This window comes from Lontra canadensis, unplaced genomic scaffold, assembly GCF_010015895.1.
Source record: "Lontra canadensis isolate GAN:19392208 unplaced genomic scaffold, GSC_riverotter_1.0 scaffold34, whole genome shotgun sequence".
NCBI classification, from domain to species: domain Eukaryota; kingdom Metazoa; phylum Chordata; class Mammalia; order Carnivora; family Mustelidae; genus Lontra; species Lontra canadensis.
Window position 1 is genome coordinate 14,114,315 of NW_022631028.1, and position 24,338 is coordinate 14,138,652.

At 36.4% G+C, this 24,338-nt stretch overlaps 1 protein-coding gene across 4 annotated transcripts in view; it reads left to right on the forward strand.

Moving 5' to 3' along the window:
* Window positions 1–24,338, forward strand: part of CNTN4 (contactin 4) — a 917,793-nt gene that overhangs the window by 373,028 nt on the left and 520,427 nt on the right. The window contains exon 1 of one of the 4 annotated variants that reach the window (XM_032867433.1): window positions 19,710–20,101. The exons of the other annotated variants lie outside the window; for them this stretch is intronic. The gene's annotated coding sequence lies outside the window, so the exon portion shown is untranslated. Of the gene's footprint in view, window positions 1–19,709; window positions 20,102–24,338 lie in introns of those variants that run through there. 4 annotated transcript variants of the gene reach the window in all.

Consider the following 24,338-nt stretch of genomic DNA (forward strand, 5'->3'; position numbering starts at 1 on the left):
AAAGGAACCGCTACTGCGCTGCTGGATAGCTGTATTTCTGAACTGTATTCTTCTGTATAAACTGATATCACATGTGGCCTATAATACTGGAGTGTTCTAAGTCTAACATCCATTTGAATCTAAGAGAAACCTCTGCTAAGTATTAAACACCTGAATAGAATATTAAGATCAAATGAGGGAAAAGTTTGGATTTTGGGATGATTTGATCTGGTGGTAAAAGGCAATTGTGCGCCTCACTAACTAGAATTACTAGTATAATGAGCACAGAATCTAACTCAATTTTTGGGGTTTTATACTACGTGTCAGTGTTGGACGCATTAATTTATGAAGCACCAAAAACGCAACTTGAAAACTAAAAATTTATCCCTGATAATCACGTGCTTTGTCTGAGTACAAATTTGGCTTACTGTCTTGTCAATGTTTCCATATTATTTTGTCAAAATAACATTTTCATTTGGGTGCAGTTGTAAAGGAATGGATTAGCCTTGATTTTTGGTCACTGGTGTAAGACTTTAACAGATTAAGCATCTTACTGTAGTGGGTAAAAATTAATCATTTGGAGGGTTTTGCAGAAGTTAAAGCTGGGGCCTTTTGTTTTCTCCAAGCTGTTTTTCGTGAAATCCCAAGATTATATAAAATGACATTTTTAGATTGTTTTGTTTTTATCTTAAAAATTGAAGTCATACTTTCTTCATATAAATCAGTTACAAATGTGGTAGCCTCGTTGAAATTATGGACACCAAATGACTGTTTTCTTCCCATTTTCTTCTCTGGCATGTTTGTAAAAAACACTGCTTTATGCAATTATATAATTATTGGGGTTGCAGATGGAGTAGTTTTGTTGGTAAATGTCTAACTTAATAATAGTTTTAGTTTATATAAACATATCATTTTTGAACGGGATTTCTTTCTTAGATTATTTGTGAGTCAGCTTATTTTTTAACCCCGGTACACTGACTTTTATAGGTATTGCCTCTTCTTGGTGGGAGAGGGGGATATTGTATAAACTTAACCTAGGGACACCTGGGTGGCTCAGTCATCTCATCTGCTGTTGGCTCAGGTCATGATCCCAGGGTCCTGGAATCGAGTCCCACATTGGGCTCCCTGCTCAGTGGGGAGTCTGCTTCTCCCTCTGCCTGCTGCTCCCCCTGCTTGTACTAGTGTTCTCTTTCTTTCTCTCTCTCTCTAATAAATAAATAAAATCTTTAAAAATAAACTTAACCTAAAAAATTAACAAGAAAGTTATATATTTATATAGTAGTTTATGTCTTCTTCTCTCCCTTCCTACCAACCATCCACCCATCTATTCATCTATCCATCTACTCTGCAAAAGTTATTTATGCCAGGGGATTTAGAGATGAAAATATAATCATCATGTTGAAGAAGCTCACACTCAACTTTATTGTCCTAGGATAATAGCATATTTGGTTATTCTTTACCATAGATGATTTCCTTCAAACTAAAGTGAAATGTGTATCTGCGTATATTCATAATGCAAATACATATAAACACTTAAAAATGTGTTAGCATTTGATGAACATTTACCTTTTTTCCCCCATATGGCAGACTGTGTGCCTCCAAGAAAGTCTAAAAACCTTTGGCGGGATGTTGCATTGATTGTGATCTCTCTTCTCCTGTATTTTCATAATTTTAGAACTATATGAGAAACTCTTTTATACTCCCCTTTCAGTTTCTAATCTACTATGAGATTTGCCACATACAAAGTTGGGAAGAAATAGTATCAGCATTTGGCAGCAAATTAATTTTTGCAAAAACAAGTGACATGTAGCAGTAGGTTTTATTTGTTCATAAAAATAAATTTAGAGTTAAATTATGACTCAGTGAATTTTAAGACTGCACACACATAGAAGGTAGGTTTAGCAAACCTGTGATTCAGCCCCAGCTGAAAAGCACTTCTATTTTCTCCTCTTCTTTATATGTACCTTGCCAATTAACATCCCCGTAGCAATTAAACTATCTGTAATTATCCCTAATACAGATTTATTTCCTTGGGCATTAACCACATTGCATGTTTTACAATTACTTACCCTTCAAGCACAACTATTGGTAGTTATCTAAGATGTTTAGATACAGAGGCTTAACAGTTAACAATCTAAGTTCATGTTTGCTAAGAAAATGTATAAGACAACTGAACATTCAGAGCTTGGGTAGTGGTATTCAATGGCAGTGCCTCCCTTTCTCTTTGCATTAGTGCATTACCAGTCCCTTCAGCTGAAATGAATGCTTACAAGTGAGAAGAGCAACTAGCATAATGTTATTTAAATTGAATGTAGACTCCATTTTTAATAATAGATAGTCTGGAATCTTAGATAAAAAGGAATGATAAATAATACAATAGAACCCAAATCATTCATCTTTGCATCATTCTACAGAGACATGTTGATTTCCATCAGATATTTTCCTGGCATCAAGCCTTGCTTTGTTTTTGCAATTTTTTTTTTCTGTGAGTTTTTATGTTGAAATATTTTCCACATTAGCATGTATTGACTCATTTTATTTCTGGCGAAATATTGAAATAGCTCAGTTTAACGGATCATTTGGGAGCTCTTGCCAATCTTGAGAGGATAAGAAACTTGTTGAAAATTATTTTTGCCCTCTCAACAAAAGATATTAGATGTTTAAGCATTCTAGAATTATCATATTGAATCTAATAAAAGTCACCATAGTGATTAAGGCTCTTCCCAGAGCCCACCAAGATTTGAGTACCGAATAAAACAGAGAGTTTCCATTATTCTCCTAATTTTCCTTACTTGAGTGAAATTGAGGGGGTGGTGTTAAAGAAAGGAAGCCCACACTCTCACAGCCAGTGTTTGTTTTCCCATCCCCTTATGCTAGACCTTGTGTTCCCTGCTGGCTGAATATTCCCGTTTGCTACTACTGAAATGCGGAGAAATACGGAAGTAATTTCTTCATTTCCAACATACCATGTTCTGAGGAATGTAGCAAATTTAAAGACGAACATCTTATGTCTAGTGTAGGGAGCATTATGCACTAATTTTAGGACCTCGACACTCCAGAACAATTCCAGTTATATGGGTCACTCTTAAGAGTGCCTTTCCTGGGGCGCCTGGGTGGCTCAGTGGGTTAAGCCTCTGCCTTCGGCTCAGGTCGTGATCTCAGGGTCCTGGGATCGAGCCCTGCATCGAGCCCTGCATCGAGCCCTGCATCGAGCCCTGCATCGAGCCCTGCTCCGCAGGGAGCCTGCTTCCCCCTCTCTCTCTGCCTGCCTCTCTGCCTACTTGTGATCTCTCTCTGTGTCAAATAAATAAATAAAATCTTGAAAAAAAAAAAAAAAAAGAGTGCCTTTCCTACATGTTGCTAGTTTTAAAGATCCTGACGCAGGGCATAATTTTTTGTGCCTAGAATAATCATTTGTTCAGCTGTTCAGGAAAATTATGGAATTTAATTTTTTTCCCCTCTTCCAGTATTCCATATTTGTTTTCTTCATTTTCTCGAAGGAAAACTGGGAAATACTCTCGAAGGAACAAGGAGTTCTGTGAGAACAAGGAGAACTGTGAGGAATATTGGTTCCATCCATCTTACTTATTTGACCTTTATTGTAGAAAGCGTGTGTATGTGTGTGTGTGCGCACGTGCATGTATAAGATATACAGTTTGTTGTTACATGTGTCTATAAATAGCAATAACCACATAGGGAAATGATATATAGGGAAATGTGGGAGTCATAATTGATCATATGATATTTTCCTAAGCAAAGGTTGCTGAAATAGTAGGATTAAATTACGATCTTCACCAGGAAAGGAAAAAACTCTCTGCTAACAGCTGCATAGGCAAGAGTATTGTCAACTCTATTTACAGGAAAGACAAAAAAGAAAAACAAAAGCCTAAATGTCTGCACCAGGGACTTTTTCCCTAAAAGACATACTCCCATCTGAAAGGAACTTTCTTCTTGTATCAGGCTGCACGTCTTCCTCCTGGGCCTACCTTAGTAGCAGTCCTACACATCCAAAGCCTGCTGCCTTCTGCATTATCTCAGTACAAGAAACCTTTATGTCCTCTCTCATGTTTTTTGTCTATTCTTAATTAGCCTAAGCAGTTTCCAGCTATGCTCAGCTGCCTGCCTAGGTTATCCAACACAGTTTCTGAGCGAGGCACCAATAACTGTGCTAGTTATACAGTCCCATGGGTTTTTAATTGTGATCTACTTCAAATTTGTTTTCCCTTAAGCCATATCTTTAGTGAATCAATTAAAAAAGACATTTAAGCCTAGAGGGTGTTTAACATTAACTGTTTTACCCTCTATACCACATAGTACATGGCAGGTGCTGAGAAAACATGCAAAGAAAACAACTTATCGTGGTATGAACAAATCCATCCCCCCATGTATACAGTCATGTATCATTAGAAATAAAAATGAATGGGGCACCTGGGTGTCTCACAAGTCGTTAAGCATCTTGCCTTTGGCTCAGGTCATGATCCCAGGGTCCTGGGATTGAGCCCTGCATCAGGCTCACTGCTCAGCAGGGAGTCTGCTTCCCCCCTCTCCTGCTCCTCCTGCTTGTGTTCCCTCTCTTGCTTTCTCTCTCTGTCAAATAAATAAATAGAATCTTAAAAAAAAAAAAAAAAGAAGACGAAGAAAAATGAAGTTAGCTTTAAAAATTAAAGAACCAAGTTAGTAAAGGGTAACAGATTAAGAAACCTCTATACTAGCATGTCCTCCTTACCAGATGCTTTACTCACCAGTGGGTCAACAAATGAAATGGAAAGAAAAAAGTACAAATGCATACATGTATAGTGAAATGTCAAACATTGTTGAATGTAGATGGTGGGTATGTTGGTAATTATGATCCCTTTTCTAAAATTAAACTTTGTGAATGTGTAAGCACTATCGTAAGATTCTAGGAGAAAACAGATGATGTTGCTTTTATCTAATAAAAGTGATATCATTATCTAATATTTATAGCCTCTCATAGGCTTTAAAACTTCATTTTTAAACTGTGTTTCATTTAGTTTGAACTATGTCATCTAATGCATCTTTTCATGTGTGTTTAAAATCTCTCTAACTGTAGTTTTAGTATATGTAATCTCTGATATTCAGCCCAATGGGATTGCCTCAGAAGGTATCTACATTCACATAATCCAAATCCTTTTGATGGGAATAGACCTTCACTCTGTCTTAAAGAACCTTTCATCATGGAGAAGACTGCTGTCATGGTTTTATTGCACTCTGGTGCTTTATACTGGTGTCCTCTCTGTGATTATTTTTGAAGCATTGCACAGGTTTTTGTTTGTCTCACAAATCTATACTGTAGACTTCTCAAACAAGGATTCTTTTTAAGTCTTCCATACCTTATTTCCTACCTGCGAATTAGAAAATGTGGCAGTTTAGGCTGTATTATATTGTTCCGGTTTTCATTGTTTTTAAAGAAAATCTCTAGGTACCCTTCTAAATGTATTCAACAATCACTGGCTTGAAAATTCCTGGTCAGAAAGAAATGTTGCCCTCTGGGTTCTTAGCACAGTGCTTCACCTATATGGGTGCTTAATAATTTAATGGAATTTAGTGGAAGAGGTGGTCATATGCTTTGCATGTATTTTATATACTTTTACTATAACACCTTTTTAATGGTATTTGTGAATCCTACCTTCTAACTATGTCCCAGATTTCAGGAAAATTATAGGTCAATGTACTGAGTCAGGTGGCTGGGCTTTGTTCTGGAGGCTTATCTCAAGTCTAACAGAAGCAGTTTTGAAGATACTGGAACAGAGATATCATAACCTGTTGAGAATAGGGTGGGGGAGATCTTGTTCGGTGCTCCAAGTTGGCAGAACGACAGAGCAGGTTCTTTTCTAGGTATGATGCTTTAGAGATCTCAGAACTGGGATCAGCCATTGTTTTCCCTCCCACTTTCCTGTATTATACAGATAGATAGGTGACCATATTGTTGTTAATGGATATTTTTTTTCTCCTTGGTGAAATAATTAAAAAAAAAAAAAGTCAGCCATTTTGGCTCATTATTAAATTTTCTACTTAGTTTTCTATTTAATTCCTTTTTACGACACTCTGGATCCTCCCATTTAAGAAACAGCAGATAAATGTGGATTAGCTGCCTTCTTCGGTAATACTTAGAAAGAACCACATGCTTGTATCCTAATTAACGAATCTGAAGTATGGTGGCAGTTTATAGTTCAAACAGTATTCTGTAGTCTTTTCATTCTATCAGATTTTATAGGAAGACGACACAAAGACTTGATTGTTATATTGTTACACAGATATAATTCTATAAACATAAACAAATTGATTATCCTGGGGGCATTAAGAGCTGTTTTTTACTGATTGTATATTTTACTTGCATAAATGATAGTTTTTATAAACAGCTGCACATTTTAATGTTAGAATCTTAAAGTTCTTAAATTATAAGCCTAAACATTTCATTTTGATTGTGAATTTCCCTTCCCCACCCCAAATAGCAAGAAGATAATATATAGTATCTTTCTCTTGGTACCGAGATGATTAAAAAATTTGCCATGTATGCTCAACTCCCAAGAAAAATTCTTTCTTACTCTATTTTTTCTTTCAGTGAATATCTGTTCTAATGTAATCCACTCAATAGAGCTACTCTACTATCCTTACAGAGTCTAAATTACACTATTTTCAGATGTGGGGGTAGTTAACATAGCAGAAAATGACATAAGGTAATGAGGTAACATTTATTTTAGCTCTTTTAAAACCTCAATGGCTGGAGGCTACCTGAGGGGCCCTCTAGTCTCCAATTTCTGTTAATTTACAAATCAGGAAATGCAAACCACAACAGATCTAGTTGATATTTTCTCATCAACCAGAAATCACATCTTCAGAATTCTCATTCAGTGATTTCTACCATCACAGTTTTATTGTTGCCTTTAGCATTTAGTGTTGGGTAGTGATTATGGGAAGGACTGCTATTTGCTAATCATATCCATTCTTACTTTGTTCTTTAATAACAGAACCCCAGTCTTATTTAGGGCATCAGTGTACCTAGATAAAATACTGTAATTGCTAGTATGTTTACAACTAATATGACCATGTAACTAAGCTTTATCCAATGTAATATAAGCAGAAATATTTGGAGGGACTTCTGAGAAGTCTCTTCCATGAGAGTTGATGTAGTTAGAAATTGTGCTTTCCAGTCCTCTGCTCTACTTCCTTCTTTCCACTGCTGGGAGCGTAGACGTGATGGTTGGAGCTCTAGAAACTATCAGGGGCTGAGAGGTTACCTTGATTAATGTAATGCTAGAACAGTGGGGTGGGGAAGAGGGGGAATGAGAAAAGAAACCTAGGTTAATTGATGACTGTGGAACTGCTATACCAGCCCTATGTTGCTTATTAGGAATTTTTCCCCCTTGTGAGTAAGAAATGAACTTCTTGGGCCCCTGGGTGTGTCAGTCGGTTAAGTGACTGCCTTCAGCTCAGGTCGTGATCCTGGAGTCCGGGAATCCAGTCCCACATCGGGCTCCCTGCTCAGCAGGGAGTCTGCTTCTCCCGCTGACCTTTCTCCTTTCCTGCTCTTTCTCGTTCTCTCTCTCTCTTTCTCTCAAATAAATAAATAAAATTTTAAAAAAAGAAATGAACTTTTTATTTTGAGTTATCCTTTTGATTTTTTTTTCTCATTGTAATCAAACCAGTTTGAATAAGGAAAGTTTCAAAAGAATGATAAAAATGAAGAATTTCAGCAGCTTAAGGAGGCATTATAATCAGCACTGGTATAATCCCAGAAAATCACAAGGAAATTCTTAATCTTGGAAGAGTTACTTGATTTCTCTATATCTCATCTGATTTGAAAAATGGGGGCAATGATAAAGCCCTTACTGCTACTTCATAATGTAGTAATGTAAAAGGTCTTGAAAAAATGTAAGATACTATTTATATGCAGTATATTATTTATTTCAAATATTCTCTTGATCTAAAGCAGAATTTCTTAACTGAAAGTCTGTGAATTCCTTGATATTTTATTAAAAAAATGTAATTGTGCATACAAATGTTTTTCAGAGAGATAGTCCTTTAAATCCTAAAAAAAATCAAGATATCAGAGACCATGCCCCGAATGGGAAAGTGATACTTATTTAGAAGGGGACCTCTTTTATTGTGGAGCAGCTAAAATAGAAGATTGTCTTAAGTCCTCTCTTCAACATCATAATCAACATTTAATAGCAATCTCTGAATGTCTAAAATTGATAGATATTTCAAGTTCTTTTTTCAAACACCACTTCTTCCCCAAAGCATTTTTTAAAGTGTCAAGTAGGAAATAATCTTTCCCTTTTCTAAATTCCCAAAGGACTGTAATAAATACTCTCTTACAATACTTATCTATATGATTATACTTCTCTATGGGTCCTCAAATTCCTAGAAAGCAAGTGTCAAGCCTAGACCTGCATTAAATCCCCAGCCACTTAGACATATGAGTTATTCAATAAATACTTAATAAATGAATTAATCCATGAAAAACATTTGCTTATTTTAGTATTGCATACAGTATATTTTTTACATAACCCAGGTCTAAAAAATAGCAAACTTCAGTCTCTAAAAGTAATTTTAGAATATAAATTTAGAATACAGGAAGGGCTTCCAACCTGATCCTGAGTTCAGCCATTAAAATATGGCACAGAGACAAAGTAGATGGTAATCTACAATACATGGTTGAAATGCAGATCTTGTCACTTATCTTCTGTCCCTAACCATTCAGATGACGATGGGAGTTAGAGTTGTGTGTGGGCTTGCCCAGAAAAGTTAGATTTTGAAAGGTATAAGTAATTTCTATTTAAGAAATATCCATTGTTACCATACTATACATTCTGTGTAGTAGTTATAAAAGAAAGAAAAGTTAATTGAATATTTCCTTTAGATACAAACTCTACTTTGTCATGTCATCCAAAAAATATATTGGCAGTGCAAAATTCTACCATTAAGAAAGCTGTTTATTCTTGATTATATCGTATATGCTTATATAAAATTTTAGTTTAATTAAACTTGTTTGCTTTTAATCAGTTCATTTCATTTTTACTGAGATATTGTAAATTCTTAGATATTCCACCAAAAACCTATCTGGAGATTTTAGAAGGCTTAGGAACAATGCCGTATTTCCCTCCAAAATTTAGAATGATTTAGGAGACATACTTAGCAATCACACTAATAGAAATAAAAATACAGCAGTTATTACTGATAAAGGAGAAATATAGCATAGATTTGTTGAAATAGTGGCAGTAATTCACCGCTGAATTAAACAGATTTATCCATCCAGTTACTTGTACACCTGGACAATGTTGTTGTTTCCAAAGGACTGGCTCTGTGCTACATGGTCAGAAAGCAGAACAGAAGGCACCCTTTCAGAAGTATAGGTTTCTGAAGAGAGAATAAAAGGAAACGAGGTGCTTATGTCCCATTTCTTCTTACATACTCATGGGGAAAAGTCCAAAAGTATTATTCTACCATTATCCCTCCAAAGGGGAACATGTGGCATGGGTAATAAATGCTTCCTTTTTTTACACATGCATTTCATTGTATTTCTTTACTACTTTTTGATGTCATTATTTTTATCACCAATAATCCAAAAACCTTAATGGACAGTCATCTTCACTTAATGAATCACATATAAAATTCCTTTTTATTAAAGATTTATTTATTTATTTGACAAAGATCACAAGTAGGCAGAGAGGCAGGCAGAGAGAGAGAGAGGAGGAAGCAGGCTCCCTGCTGAGCAGAGAGCCCAATGTGGGGCTCGATCCCAAGACCCCAGGATCATGACCTGAGCCGGAAGCAGAGGCTTTAACCCACTGAGCCACCCAGGCGCCCCAGATATACAATTCTTAACTTGATATCTCAGATCCCTCTGAACTAGTTCCAGAGTATCTAAAATCTACACCCCATTGGTTGTATTCCCATAGCATTTGCACCTTCAAATGATTTAGTTCATCATTATGTCTGGAAAATCCAGTTTGGTACATTTTCATAAACACTGTCAGTGGTTCTCACATTGACACATTGAATGAAAAATTTAGTGCCCATTGTTCATGAGTGTACACATATAGAAACAGAAGCCACATTGAAGGGATTTGGCAGTTGGAGTGAGTTTATTCTGATAAGATGCTGGTGAGTATTATAACCCACCACTATGGCATATAAAAATTTCACATGTTTTCTATTAATGTTGCTTTTAATGGTAACTTATTTAATACCGTTTTCTCATCTCACCAACCACGTTGAATACTGAAGTGCCAAATTCTGTTATTCTCTGTCTTTTGACTCTTATTTCTTATAGCGCACTTACAGAATCTACAATTATTGAATTTACCTGTTGATTACTTATCTATTGTCTTTCTCCCTCCCCAGGATATAAACACTATAATTGTTGTCATCTGTTTGTCTGGCTCACCAGCACTCAATCTTTTCATTTACTTACTTTCCCACCGGTTCTCTCTCCCTCTGTCTGTATTTCCATGCTACCAATAATCAGTTGTTCTTTAAAGTAGAAACAGATGAAATAATTTCAAATTCTCCATTGGAATATACTAAGTCAATATTGATAAAAAGTTGTTTATATAATGAAATATGAATATGAAGACAAGTCATTAAATATTCCTATTTTATTTTTATATTTTACTTATTACAAATATATATGTTTACTACATGGAACTTGATAGATGCTTAGGAAATATTGATTGCATTTGTGGCAACATATTAGTTAGTAACAGGAGAGCAGTTTGGGGGTTTATGGTAATTTTAGTTTTGTGGTTTCAAAGATTACCAAAATGTTTTCCAGAGTGTCTGTATCATTTTATATCCCTGTCAGCTATGTGTTAGTTATTTATTTTCTCTACATTCTCCCCAACATTTAATGTTTCCTTTTTTCTAATTTTAGCTTTTCTGACAGGTATGTATTATAACTCATTATGATTTTAGTTTGCATTTTCCTAATAGCTAATGAACATCCATTCGTATTCTTATCTATTTATTCTTCTCAGTGAAATGTCTGTGGTGGGCGGGGTGGTTCTTGCCCATTTTCTAACTGTATTTTTTTCATTTGTTTAGTCCTATATTTCTTCATATATTACAGATCCTAATCCTTTAATAAATATGTGGTTTGCAAATATCTCAGGATATAGTTTGTGTTTTCATCTTCTTAACAGAGTATATCTCAGAGCAAATTTTTTTAATTTGATAAGATCCAGTTTATCAGTTTCTCCTTTTATTGACTGTGCTTTTCATATCAAGTCTGAGAACTCTTTGCCCAGCCCTAGGTCCTGAAGATTCTCTCTTAGACTTTTTCTAAAAGACTTATGGTTTTATATTTTGTATTTAAGTTCTCTAAACCATTGAAAATATTTCTTGATGAAGCTTATAGGATTAGGGAAGCATTATAGGCAAAGGAAATAATATATTTGCATGGAGAGAAAAAAATATCATGAAATTTTCAAGAAAGGGAAAAATCCTGATTGATGAATATAATATAAAGTACAATCATCGGTCAAAGGAGGATATTAGAAAGGGAGCTTTGTATGAATTGGTACTGTTTGAGTTTTACCAGGCAATCGATAGGGATCCATTGAAAGATTTTTAAACAGGAGGATAATGTGTTTAGATGTCTGTTTTGGAAAGGACACTTTGACATCAGTGTGGAGAATGGATTTCAACCAGGGCTTTTCATTTTTTATTCATTTCCAGGTGAAAAATGCTACAACAAAATAGAATGCTTGGAGATCAATAAATGGCACAGTTTAAAATGTCTGAAAGGAAACCTTTAGCTCCTTAATATAGAGTACATTCTGCAGAAGTTGAAAGTGATTCTACTCTGATACATATAGCATTAGTAGATATGGAGAAGGCTGTCTCATTAATCAACTTCAGACATTACTATGAAGAGTGTGATATCTGGGTTTATCCTGACAGACTCCCGCTTTCTCTTAAAAAGAGTGATTATTTTCATATTTTCCTGCCTATCTTCATGTTCTCTGGAAATTTTCATAACTAGTTTGATGAGTTATTATTAGCCTTGATTTCTAAGAAAACTTGAGAAACAGTATTTTTTGAATGGCATCCATTGCCACCACTCTGATGTTATATGAGAGGGGTAAGTGAGTGGTTTGGGATCCTTTAAAAAAAGAAATTGGCTGATTATTGAGGCTTACAAATCCAGATATTTTGTCACCATTGTTGCAAAAACTGATCAGTCAGGTTTCATCAATGTAAGCTAAAATCACCAGATGGAAGGCTATTGGAGACTATGATGGCCGTACATTCTCAAAGTATTCTCCAATTGCTTCTTACTAGTTACAAAAGTAAAATTATATCTTTATATTTGTAAGAGAGGGGGCACCTGGGTGGCTCAGTGGGTTAAGGCCTCTACCTTTGGCTCAGGTCATGATCCCAGGGTCCTGGGATCGAGCCCTGTATCGGGCTCTCTGCTCAGCGCGGAGACTGCTTCCCCTCTCTCTCTGCCTGCCGCTGCCTACTTGTGATCTCTCTGTCAAATAGATAAATAAAATCTTAAAAATAAACAAATCTTATATTTATAAGAGAGGAGACTGGTGATTAAATTTCATACTACTAACAGGATAAACTGACAATACCTATCCCCCAATGCAGTGCACTGAGAACACAATGTCACTTACACATAGAAAATATAATAAATTATGGTAGTTTTTTGTCAAGGTTAGATTTCTTGGATTGGTTAATTGCTTTGTAGTTATGTAGGTGAGAATCTTTTCTTTGGAAAAACATTTGGTGAATCATCACATTGTACACTTAGAGTATCTTACCATTTTATTTGTCCATTATACATCAGTAAAGCTAAAAAAAAAATTATTTGTTTAATTCTGTAGAGAATTATTTAAGGATAAAGTGCCAAGATATCTGCTCCTTTAAATTATTCAGAAAAAAAAATAAGTATAACAGTGAGAAGGAAAAAGGGAAAAGGAGGGCGCCTGGGTGGCTCAGTGGGTTAAAGCCTTCAGCTCAGGTCGTGATCCCGGGGTCCTGGGATCGAGTCCCGCATCGGGCTCTCTGCTCGGCAGGAAGCCTGCTTCCTCCTCTCTCTGTGCCTACTTGTGATCTCTGTGAAATAAATAAATAAAATCTTTAAAAAAAGAGAGAGAGAGAGGAGAGGAGAGGAAATAAAAAGAGAAAGCAAGTATCAAAATGTTTCCATTAGTTCTGAGTAATAATCATATGGGTATTCATTATACTATTTTTTCAACTTTACTGTAAGTTTGGAATTTTTCAAAAAATTTTTTTGGCCAACGGGGAATCCAGATAATCAGTTTTAAACTGAGTGTTCTATGTAATCTTGTCCAAAGTTATTATATTTTATATGTAATTCTAGGTCAACCTTACCCAACAGTTTAAAGGTTTAATATACTTGCTTTACTTTATACCAGCTTGTTTCAAAGTTACAAACTTAGAACCACTGGTTTACTCTGGGCAAACACACTGAGGATCATTTTCAGATGTGAACATCATTGGAAAAGAAACTATTGTCAACAAAGAGAAATAAATGTTCCACATGATAAAGTTTTAGAAAACCCAAATCTGCTACATATTAGCTGTGAGCCCTTGGACAACTTATTCAACATTCTTGGTTCTCAGTGTCTTTATCTATGAAATAAGAGTAGTAAGATATCTACTTCACAAGGTTGTAGTGCAAATTAAAGTAGATAATCATTAGAAAATGTGTAACTGATTCTGACACGTAATAAGCACCTGAAATAATGATAGTGCATAGCAGAAAAAATATATATCTCTGGACAGAAGCCACCCTTCTATATTCTGCACTGCTCAGAATTAAATCTGTAATATCTTCCCCCACCCACCCACCAAAGCAGTAAGAAAATTTATTTTGAAATTGCAGAGACCCAACTAAATATATCACTTAGCATGAGGGTGGATTTATACTGTAGCATTACATGTGATTATGTGGCTATATCATGTAGACTACCTAGATTCTGGATTCCTAGAATTAAGGGTTCATTTTGCTATATTTGTCATTTGTTTTCAATATTTCTACACCATATTGACAAAAAAAAGTAGAAGGATATGAATTTAGACAGTAGTTTCCCTGAAAAGAACTTTTAAAATGTCTACTTAAAGAGAGTTTTGAATTCTGCCTTAATCTCTGATTCATGTTGTTCTAAAATTAAGCCCATTCCTCTGTATCTGGGATGCATTTTGGGGGGGGGGGGACAGTAACCTATCTTCTTAAAGCATGTACAAAAGAAGGAAGGCATCTTATTCCTCTTTCACACTTCATGAAATGTTAAGAACAGACTTTGCTTAGTGTAATCAGTTATTCAGTTTTCTTCTAATGTAACACTGCAATAATCTTAAGAAATAGAGACCTTTTTTGGATTTAGTTCTCTTTCTGCCAGTCTTACTTCTTGAACAACTTTTTCCTCATGTCGTTCCATCTGCAACAGATCTAAGGGGAGATAGTTTCTCTTTAAGAAACAGAGGTGATCCGAGTCTCCTCCTGTAAAAGCCTACACAGGGCTTTTTGCAGTTGATGGAAGGGATGCCAACAAGTAAAATGAAAAGCTCCTGCCATCTACCTAGCGCCTACACTCCCTGGAGCCAACAAAAGAGCTCAGCACCAGAGCTGAAGAGTCTACAGGGCACTACATTAGTGATAAAGCTGATTATAAATAATAATGACCTTAGTGGATGATGAGAAATGCAGTAAACTTTTTCTGAGCCAGGCAAGATGATGTAGGGGATACAGTATAAATGCATGACATTTGTAAGGAAAGCAGATGCTGAGAGATTTTATTTCTCTTCTCGGTAATTTAAATGGACAATGAATTTAGTGGGTGCTCAGTAAATTTTTGTTGAATAAGTAAGTAAACAAGAGTTTTAAAAAACTGAGTTCTTAATGGAAGTCCATAAATTGAAGCATATTTGCATTTAATTCCAATTCTCTACTTAAACTCTATTTCAAGAGTAAGATCGGATTCCTGACATGGGAATGTAGAAAAGGATGTCCATCTGTTTAGGGACAAAGAGATAGAAAGAAAACACATATACAGAATTAGATGGCGTTAACTAGCTAAAGAGTTGTCTTCTTTGGTTCCCATGGCAGGGTCTGGTGGGAAAGGGTAACATACAGTGGATTGAGATTCATTTTTATCTGTTCTATTTTGTTTTGTGAGAAGCAGGACAGGAAGGTTAGGGTCATATTGGGTACTTGTTAGGATTTGACTTTTTTAGTGACCTTGCCTCTGGTTAGTTGTTCTAAGGCCCTGCTTGTTTGCACTGATAGACATGGAATTATAGTACTTCATTGGTTTTAGAACTAGCTTATTATACTGAATAACTTTTTTGAAAGCATATTGAAAAGTCTGAAGTTACTTCCAAGTCAAAACAGTGTTTAGTATTGCTACTATAGATATACTTAGAACAACGCCATTTAAACTTGGTGGGTTTTTAATCTCAGCTCTGAATTCCTAGGAATTCTAACTATGAGGATCCCACGTGGTTCCCTTGGGTCAGAGTTTTTCAGATGTGACGTTATTCACATTTCAGGCCAGATAATTTTATTCAGAGTTGGTTATGCATTATAGGATGGTTAGCAGTATGCCTGGCCTCCACCCACTAGATGCTGGCAGCATCCACTGACCCCCTCTGTTGTGGCAGTTAAAAACCAGTCTTTCAAAGCCTCTCTCTTTGTTAAAAGGAAAACCAGAGTCTTCTGAGTAAAAGGATTTTTTTCTCTTTAGATGATAAGAAAATCTCTATGTGTTCTCTAGCCAGTATAATAAGGATAAATCAGTTTTACCCCAGAAAGTCAATGAGAAATACCATTTACAAAAGTTTTTCTATCATTTGTCTCTCCCTGCTCTCCCTCTCTCCCTCTCTACACACACATGTGTGCGCGCACACGCACCCACAGACACGCGCACGTGTGCACACCTTCAATTAATAGACATTTTTTGCTAATGGTTACTCCACATGTCTGAGCAGTTTGTAGCAGATAAATATTGAGGGATGTAATATTTTTATCTAGCTCATGGACCAATTTTATGTCATTGTTACATAATATTTAAAATGGGCTATTTTGGGAGCGCCTGGGTTGTTCAGTACTTAAGTTTCTGTCTTCTATTCAGGTCATGATCCCAGGGTCCCCACATCAGGCTCTCTGCTCGGCGGAGAGCCTGCTTTTCCCTCTCTCACTCCCCCTGCTTGTGCTCCCTTTCTTACTGTGTCTCTCTTTGTCAAATAAATATATAAAATCTTATAAATAAATAAATAGAAGATAAATAGGTAAAATGGAATTTTTTTTTTCCATAGACTGTTTTAATTTTGTGATCCTGGTCTCTCTGAGTCACTGTTATAGGAATTGGATTACTTCTTGGAAAACAAATAAGGCCCTAGACTTTCTCATGTGGATCCATACTTTTGTCTTGCTCTTTGATTACTTTATTACTGGCCCCATTGCTTTTGATTGGAAAAGAAAGTCCAGTCAAGCTGCTTAGATTGTCATTCCAGTGGGTGCCCTGGGCAGTGATTTCTGAACCATTTATTCTTTTGAAATTTTGTTCTCAGCCGGAGAAATGTCACAGTTGTCTTAGCTTTTGACTCTGGCTTTTAGTGAGTGAGGCAAGGAATAGGAAATAAGATCACTTTCTAGAAGAAACAATGAGCAATTGTATGCCTATCAGGTGACTTACTGCTGAAGATTCCAAAACATTAAAAAATATTGATTAAGTTTCAACCTGTCGGGAAATTACTGCCATAACTTTCATTTTGCCCCTAGATTTGCTGAGGCTCAGAGCTGTGTTTAACTTGCTGAATCTTGTATTATGGCCAGAAAGAGACCTCAGGAGCCCCATTCCCCAGGTTCTTATTAGCCTTGACAAGAGTGTTCTTAAAATTGCAGACTCCTGAGAGTCCCAAAGAGATGCAGTTTCTTGCAATTTCTATGCAAAGTCTAAAACAATCTCTGTATATATTTTGGCTTCTGAAATACATTCTGAGGTAATATATCAGGTTATACTATCTCTGTGAAGACAGTTTCTTTTGTTTATAGTTGCTAATCATTTTTCTTTTTCTCTTCCTCTTTGCTATATTTATTTTGACATTAATGTTGGCTTTGACCTTAAAGGAAAAAAAAAAATACCAGACATTTCCCAGATTTAGGCTTTTATTATAAACCACTTCATATTTTAAATGGTATGTCTCAGGGGAGAAATGTATGAAGAATTGATGGAAGTCAGAAATTTTTAGTTAGTAATTATCACCTACCATTAGAAACAAGTGCAAATCACATGATGTCAAAGTGAATCTATTACATATCATAATCAAAGATGAATCAAAGTAATTACCAGCCAAACAGGGATTGAATAGAACTTAAAACCAATTAAACTATTTATTTCGACTGTACCACTGAATAAACACATTAGTGTTTTAATTTGCTCCTTTTTTCCTTTACTTCAGCAATATGTTTGCTAATATGACTGAGATGCACAATTGCTATTTAATTAACCTATTTTTGTCAGCACCTCACATGAGCTGCGTGAAGTAGACATGCTAAAGTCTCAATAATAATGAGCCAGATAAAAATAACAAACATGAAATTTATGCCAGTCATTTTACAACTTATGCCGAATTGCAACAATACCCAAGGAAATAAGGAAACAGATTATCTTAGAGAAATTGGATTGAAAATACTTAACGAATCATGTTGAACCAACAAAAAATTACTCAAAAGTTAAGTAAAATTTTTGAAAAGTGTAATTACACTGTTTCTTCATCCTCCACTTTGTTTTATTGCTATTAACTATTGACAGTGAATCTCCTTGAGGCCATAACTGAGTTGGTAATGGACATGAAAATGTCTGGCAGGATACATTTTCCATGAGATCCTCTGTCATTGGAGTGAGTTACTTTTCTGGTTCTTGAGTAAGGGATTTTAAAAGTGTCAATTTCCCGTTTATTCCCTAAGGCCAGTACCAAAACCCTAGGACAGTTTGGGTTATTTTGACCTTGTTGATACACCTTTTTCACAAAAGTGAGGTAACTCACAATGTGAAGAGAAGCCATACCTTTCTTTACTTTCAAATAGTAGGAACATAAGAAAGAGGGAGTAATTCAATTAAATATAAAAAAGTGTTGTACTCTGGCAGTTGGCTCATGAAGACAAACATCTACCTGGACTTTCAGCTTTTCATCCAGTTTTACTGACAGATAGACATAATTAGTATAGAATTAGATAAAATAATTTTCTGAACAGTTTTTTTTTTCTTTCACACATTTATAATTTACTTACACTTCATAATCAGGACGTCTTCCGTTCTCTAAAACTGCTGCTTATTAGCCAACTTATCATGGGACCCAGAAAGGTAACGGAAGCTCCTGCCTTTGACCAGGTTTTTTGTTTTTGTTTTGTTTGTTTGTTTGTTTAAGTATACCTTTATTTTATTTCCATTATTCTTGTTACTGTTAGAAGTGTAATCTAGTGGAATTCTACTTTCTATTTCTTAGAACAAATAGAATGTTATACCTGTGAGAGCCCTCAAAGGTCTAGACCAAGCCCTATTATACAGATAAGAAAACTGAAGCTCAGAAAGGCAAAGTGTCCTAAGGTGAGAATTACAGCTTAGGTTTTCTGGCTCCCTGAATCCCCCTAGCCTCTTTATCACACAGACTCATTAACTTCTAGTGGCTGTGTGTGTATAGCACTTTAAATTACCACATAGGTGCCTTGATTACAGCCTTTTAATGAGTGACACAAGAGATCAGGCTCCTTTCTCTCACATGGAATGTTTTACATCCCTAACTCAGATTTGCTTAACTGAGTCAAATTTACATTAAAGAAGAATCTGCAGGGTCTAGCAGGTAGCATGTATGGGCAAAAGTGTAGCAGCACCATTTTTGGTGTTCGGTTTGAACGTGTTCATGTTCAGGGCACCTGGGTGGCTCAGTCATTTGAGCATCTGTGTTCAGCTCCAGTCATGATCCCGGGGTCCTGGGACTGAGTCCCGCATAGGGTCACTGCTCAGCAGGGAGCCTGCTTCTTCTCCTTTTCCCTCCGCTGCTCCCCCTGCTTGTGCACTCGCGCTCTCTCTCTCTCTCTGTCAAATAAATATATTTTTTTAAAGTTCACATTCAAATACTAAAATCTCTGCTTTGCCAAACCCAGCCTGTCCACAGGCAGCTGCTCAGCTGCTCTGAGTGCATCACCGTGTGGACAAGTGATGAGCACTGAGCACTCTTTCAGGTGTGGAAGCACAGTCAGCATCGCAGTTCCTTTTAGAATAATCGGTGTCCCAAGTACCATGCCAGGCCCTGTTTTGAATAAGCTGTACGGCCAGAACATCAAGAAGATGAATATCTTTGGGGACATAAAATGCGCCCATAGAAACCATCTTTAGTCCATCTAGTCTCCCCAAAGTCTAGACCTGCAAAGGATCTACAATTGCATGTCTCAGAAACTCCACAGGGGAAATGAGGCTGCAGCCTGTAACCTTCCTGGGAGCAGGAAAAAAAAAACAAAAACAAACAAACAAAAAAAACAACAACAAAACAAAAAAAACCTAACAGACAAACCAAATCACAGGACAAATCCACCATATGTACCAAACAATCAGTGTAATTATGTTCTATAGTTGAGGAATTACATAAATTGCCCATTGGGAAAGAAACCTTAATCTCTACCCCTCCCTTGAAATCTATAAACAGCTGTGTGGGTCTCTCTATTTTTGAAAGGGTGAACACATTTGATCGGGGAACCAACTTGATTTCCTAATCAGGTTCAATGTGAGCAGAGCCAGTTAGAGATGTGTGTGATTCTCCCAGTGTGCGTCTTTGATTCATGCGCTAATTATGTCGATCCTTTGGGGAGCACAGCCACGAAGCTGGGTCCTCCTTGATTAATGCTGGCTGAGAGCCATGCAGCACGCAGCGGAGAGCAGTTCCGCATCTCCAGTCCCAGCTGAGAATATGGTCCCATTATCTCCCAGCTGCCTAAGCAATCCATAAGGGCCTGTTCTGCGTGGATGATCAGTGTAGTGGAAGCAGGGACTTGCTGAGAGCTGAAATCTCTGTTTGGTGTGCTGTAACATGTAAAGCGAAACTGGGACATTTTACTTTACAGTCTGTAAGTATCAGGGTTTTTTTCCCCCTCTTTCTCCCTACAGCTCCATGTGAATGTGACTTTGCAAGCTGCATTTGATTTGCTATTCCATCGCTCTTTGTTGAATCAAGCTGGTGAGACAGAGTGTAATCTGTTTAGAGCTTGCTGTTTCTGTCAGATCTCTTTCATAATTTATTCATACAGGAAAATAAGAGACCTTTCAGAATGCTTTTATAGAAGTTAAAAATATTTGGTTTTATTTTTAATTTGGAAGCATGAGTGTATTGTCTGTGGTGCTCAGGATGGTTAGAGCATATGTTTATCTTCTCTATCTCTGGCTATTGCAAGAAAAATGTAAGTAAAAGTAATGTATACGTAAAGAGATCCTCTTACACGCACTTCTGTATAAAAGAAGAGTGTGTCATTATTTCCAGAATTTGTTTAAGATAGTTTATTTTGCGGCTCTCTGCTGCCACTAAGAAAGGCAGAAACAGGAAAGTTTCTCCTGTTTTTCAGTTGCATGCTGTTTAGAAACTTTGCCTGGGGTGGGGAGTGGGAGTAATATATTAGGAATATTTGCACATATAAATTGCATATCTCCTTTTTCATGCTGAGGTTCAGTGTTTCAAAATAAGAGTCTATTATTTAGCTCAGTTTTGCTTTTGAATGTGCCACTGTTTATGAAGTAATGTTAATTAAAAAAATGATTTTCAAATCTGAGTTCATTTATCTTTCATGTGTCTCCAAATGCAGTCTATCAAATTAATATTTGTTATCCATGCAAGATGAATTGGTCATGAAAATGATATTAGAAATTAATATTGTTGATAATGTTTGCATGGTGTCTCTCAAATGATCAATGGCTTAGTGAAATTAAAGATTGTTATCACTAAGGAAAGGGATATGTGGATTTTTTGTCTGGGTTTCCCTATCCTAAATATAAATCACACTTTTCTTCCTGGATCGAACATAGAACAATTGAGTTGTTGTAAGAATAGAATTTCATTATAAGAGGCTTGAGCTTGAACCAATGGCCAGAGCTTATATGGGCCGAAATGATCTTGACATCATTCATACCTTAAAAGGGGAATCAAAGTGCCCTCAATGAGCTTGAGACCATGGAGCCAGAGGATCCTGTAATTTCCAGAGTGGAAATACAATTTTCCTGAATAGACAGTAAGTTCTCAGAGCAGAGAAAAACCACAGGCTGTGAAGTATGAAAGTGTCTCACTGGTGGGGATAGAGTTTGTTCTCATTAGATTTGGTTGAAAGGAATGATACAAGGGAGAAAGGACTCAAACTAGATGGTTGTCTACACGAGCACAGGAGTTTTCAGGGCTTGAGGTTTGGAGGGAAAAGGTAACAAGCCAATAAAGAACGCTTAACATCTGGCCAGATGGAGCAAAATGAGAATGGCTGTGTTAACCTCTGGGTAGCGAACAGTCCCAAGGCTGTCCTTGCAGAGAAGTCTGTTTTCTGGGGGAAAAAAAGAAACAAAAACCAAAAACAAGTGTGTTGAAGGATGTGAATCACTCAAATCTGAAATGTACGCAAGTGGTTTTGATGGTTACAGTTCCTCTAAACAAAAGAATGGCATCATGCCTTCTGAAACCGAGCTGACTTTTGCAGGCGATAGTTACTGAGGAAGCCTCGGCTATATTTTAGAAGAACAAAAATTGTTGGTGTTTTTCTAACTAGTGCAAGGATATGATCTTGCAAAGATGTTGTCTTATTTAAAATTATAAGAGAGAAGGTAGTCCTGATTTGTGGGTGTGTGTGTGTCGGGTGGGAATTTTTGCCGTTTGTAGAGAAGTATTTTCCTAAAGTAATTAAGTTTGATTTTTAGTTTCCATTAGAATGTTTAGCAATTTCAGAGCCTATGATATTAAACATTTTTTGTGGCTGTTCACCACGGAGCTGTAGGAGATTTAGCAAGATTTATAGTGTGCTTCCGTTACTTTAGAAATGTTTTAATTATTTTCTAAAAATTGGGACACTCTCTCCCTAATTGTGCTTCATCTGTAGAAAAGGGGATTGGATGTTCCACGGGTTAGTTTAGGGTCTGGTCGTTTGACAGATGGGGAAGTCAGATGGGTGTTAAATATGCCTTGTAAGAGGTGCTTTTAAAGCTCTGGTGATTTAATTGGTCTTCAAAGTAAATGTAAAATGTTAGAAGTAATAAAGGAAAAGTCTTACATTTAATATGTAAAGATCGTATGTCTCTGTGTTTGCGTGCATAGAAATCCACCCAACATGCCTGGTAGACAGTTTCTGTGCTACTCTGACTACAGTACCCCCTCAGGATTGAGAAGGTGCTGAGGTTGAACAAAGTGGAAGGAATCCTGACAAGGGACACATGAGTAGAAAGTAAAGCCCCTGGCAGTGTGTGCAGTGAGCACTTGGCAAATGTTTTGTCTGTCCCCAGAGGCGACACAGCTAAGCGCAAAGAGGACTTCACAGCATCCTCATAAGCAGGTCCTCCTTGCTCACAAACTGTGCTCCAGCCCTCTGTGACAGGTTGGGTCAGCAAATGTGAGGTGCAGATTGAAGCTCTGTGAACTACCTCTAAAATAACTTCCAAGTGAGTATGATGGAACAAAAAATGAATTTAATAGCCCTGAAAATTTGGGCAGATTTTAAATGTTAGCAAGCCTTGTCTATTATGCATTGTCAAAGAATCTACTCAATGGATTATCAATAACTGTAGAAGCTTGAGTTAAGCTCTTCAAATTGCTGTGCAAGTTCTAACAAGCCACTTTACCTCTCTGTGCCTCAGCATTTCCCTGTAAAACTAGATATGATTTCTAAGATACTTTCTAGGTTAGGGAAGTCTGTGATCCCATGACACTTCAGTTTAACCTCTCACTCACTCCTGGAAAGCTCTTCAAATTGTCCAGGGACTGAGTGAAATGAAATTTAAATGTCATCTGATGCAAAATATTACTAGGATTCTTTCTTTTCTTCCTTTCTCTTTGCTTTCTCTCTTTTCCCTATTCCCTTCCTTTCTTCTTCTTTCTCTTTATTCCTATTCCCTCCCTTTTTACCCTTGTCCCCTGTTCCTTCTCCCCCATTTTTATTAGTGAGTTGTTATAAAATCAAAAAGAAATGAAGTTGGGAATGCCTGTTCTTTTGATCTGTTTGTTTGCCTCCTTCTCTTCTGAGAGATCATTAAGGTGTAAATAAGGTATATAATGATGTTCTGCTCTGTTGTGTATTAAATTTACTTAATCCTAGACATGATTTTGCAGAAGGGACCTCAAAGTTATAGATATGAATATATGTGTCTAGATTGTTCATATTAATTTCTAAAGTAAGAGAATATCTTATCTAATAGATTTGAGGTGATTAAACAGGATTTATCCAAGTATGTTAAACTAACAATATTTACTTTAAAATTAAAACAAAAACAATTTCACAAATGAATGTACACTTCAATGTAGCTAGATGCTAAAGAACTAAAGAGCTTGATTTAAAAAAAAAAAAGGAAAAAAAAGATGTACCAAAGGATTTTTATTTTTCCCCAAGAAATGACAGTCTTATTTAATAGTATAGAAAAGAAAAGCCATAAATGATTAAGAAATAGAGTTAAGAAATAAGAAATAGAGTTGACCTTTGAACAACTAAGGTGTTAGGCCCTCTGATCCCCTACACAGTCAAAAATCTTTGTATAACTTTTGACACCCCAAAAACTTAATTACCAATAGCCTAATGTTGACCAGAAGCCTTCCAAGATAACATGAACAGTTGACTGACACATATTTTGCATGTTATATGTCCCTGCACAGTTGAAAATTACACAAACTTTGGACCCCCCCAAAACTGAACTTCCAAGAGCCTACTATTGACCAGAAGCCTTATTGATAACATAAATAGTTGATTAACATATATATTATATGTATTATATACTGTATTCCTCTTTTTGTTTGTTTTAAGATTTCTACTTATTTGACAGAACAAGAGCATGAGCACAAACTTGCAAAACAGCAGGCACTGGGTAGAGTGAGGCAGGGAAAGAGGGAGAAGCTGGGGGAGGGGGAGAAGCAGGCCCTCCCAGTAAGCAGAGAGCCAGATACAGGGCTTGATCCCAGGACCCTGGGATCATGACCTGAGCAGAAGGCAGACTCTTAACCAGCTGAGCCATCCAGGTGCCCCTATATACTGTATTCTTAAAATAAATTTAGTTAGAGAAAAGAACACATTTTTAAGAAAATCATGAGGAAGAGAAGTACATTTACAGGACTATATAAAAAAAATAAAATAA